Here is a 2,435-nt window from a genome sequence, read left to right on the forward strand (position 1 = left end):
AAGTCTTGAATATAAGTTTTATCAGCACCCTAAAGTAGCAGAAAATATACTACGTGTTTTTTTAAAATAAAGACATTTAAAACTGGCTCCATTATATATGGTCTCATTCATTTGGGGAATATAAATAATAGTGAAAGGGAATAAAGGGGAAAGGAGAAAAAATAGGTGGGAAATATCAGAAAGGGAGACAGAACATGGAAGACTCCTAACTCTGGGAAACGAACTAGGGGTGGTGGAAGGGGAGGAGGGCAGGGGGGTGGGGGTGACTGTGTGGCGGGCACTGAGGCGGGCACATGACAGGATGAGCACTGGGTGTTATTCTGTATGTTGGCAAATTGAACACCAATAAATAATAAATTTATTATTAAAAAAAACTGGCTCCATTAAACCATTAAACGCTTCATTATAAAAACTGCTTATTTTTAGAGAACTTTTATTTAAGCTCAGTGTTCTTATGACAGAGGTAAGGAATCCTTTTTTTTTTTTTCATCCCATAGATGAAACCCTGTTGCCCAGTATCCAGGAGGAAGCACAAAGCATGCTTTGGCTGAGTTTGGGTCTCTCTAACGTGGTGAAAATTGGGGCGTTACCTAGGGAGAAGGATAAGTGGCATTACATAATTAGATGTACCAAATTTTCTGCTTAGCAACAAATTTGTGTAAGCAAAAAAATGTATTCAGCTTGAGTTACTCTGATGAATGCTAGAGAGGCCTTTGGAAGCCTAGAAAAATCTTTTAGCCACTTAGGGATGCTAATTGACAAAGGACAAAAAAGCAGTATGCTAATTTTTGTAAACAGCTATTCTTTGGACAAACATTCTGGAATACTACGAAAGGACAAGAAGAGGGAGTACATCTCCATTATTCTCAGAGAAACAAAATAGCCTGATCCTTAATATTCTAATTAAATGGGGTTCTACGGAAATTTTATTTCATGGACAGGGCTAAGATCTCAAAATGCTTGTTTGGATACAAAGTCCTTATGCCTCTTTAGTCTGACAGAGATTTAAAGTTTTCTGTATCCAAGGTAGTGTTTTCTCCTTTCTAAAAATATTTTTGGTGACCTATTTCAATAGGGATCTTTGGGGAAAAAAACAAAAACAAAAAACGTAGAAATCACTTTTTCACAACGCCACCAGTTCAGAAACCTTACGGAAAGTATCCCTGATACAGGTCTCTTCTACCTCTGTCTGACACTATCAATAAGAGGGAGTTCACTATCTTAAAAAATGGGTTATTCTATTTTTGAATAGCTCTAATTGTTCTCTAATTGTTCTTCCTTACACTGGCTTTTTAAAGCTTCCTTTCTTAATATTATTGCCCATTAGTCTTAGTTTTGCCATTTGAATATAACAAAATTAATTAATTAATACTCTTTATCCCATGTGGCCATCTTCTCAATATTTAAAAACAATCATTAGGAAAAAATGACCTAGTTTTTCCAACATTTTCTCCTTTCGCTTATATCATTTTCATGCATATAACATTTTTTATTTGTGATTACTTACATACTTCTTTCATGCCTCAAGAAAATGTATGTTGCTGATATGTTATTTAACTTTGCCTGATATACCAGTCTCTTTGCACATACTGATCATCAGCTTATTATATAGTAAGTCATAGCTAGGCCTTGACTGGTAGACTCAGTGATCCAGCAAGACGTGGACCACAGGAGAAAATAAGTGTACTGAAGCAATTAAGATAACCCAGATGTAGACATTAGGACCAGGTGACATGACATGAACTGACATAGTACCCTCTCAGATAATCCCAAAGATAAAACAGAATAAAAGACAGGAATCACTCATGGTTATGGATTCTTTATCTACACTGGCTGCTGGGATCACTGAACTGCTTTCTCATACAAGTAAGTTTGTGAGGAAGTTTACTTCATTAGGGTGTCATTGTCCTTGATATCTGGCCTACCTTTCATGTGGTTTGTATCTTTTATTTTATAAAAACTTAAATTAAAGCAACCTCAGCTGACACTGACATCCTTAGATCAGACTTTGTGATCCAGCCTAACTCTTTGGCCCATTATTACTGTGGGACAATGACTTCAAAAACCATGTCAACCAAAAAAGTTTAAAAGCTCTAGTTCTAGGGCACCTAAGTGGCTCAGCTGGTTAAGTAGCTGGCTCTTGATTGCAGCTCAGATCATGATCTCAGGGTCATTGAGATTTTAGGCCCTTGATGGGCTCTGTGCTCAGCCTGGGGGCCTGCTTGAGATTCTCTCTTCCTCTGCCCCTCCCCTCCATCCCATTCTCTAAAATAAATAGGGACACCTGGTGGCTCAGTGGTTGGGCATCTACTTTTGGCTCAGGTCATGATCCTGGGGTCCTGGGATCGTGTCCCGCATCGGGCTCCCAGGGGAGTCTGCTTCTCGTGCTGCCTATGTCTGTGCCTCTCTCTCTATCTCTCTCATGGGTAAATAAA

The sequence above is a fragment of the Nyctereutes procyonoides genome, unplaced genomic scaffold (genome assembly GCF_905146905.1).
Source record: "Nyctereutes procyonoides isolate TBG_1078 unplaced genomic scaffold, NYPRO_anot_genome, whole genome shotgun sequence".
Taxonomy (NCBI): domain Eukaryota; kingdom Metazoa; phylum Chordata; class Mammalia; order Carnivora; family Canidae; genus Nyctereutes; species Nyctereutes procyonoides.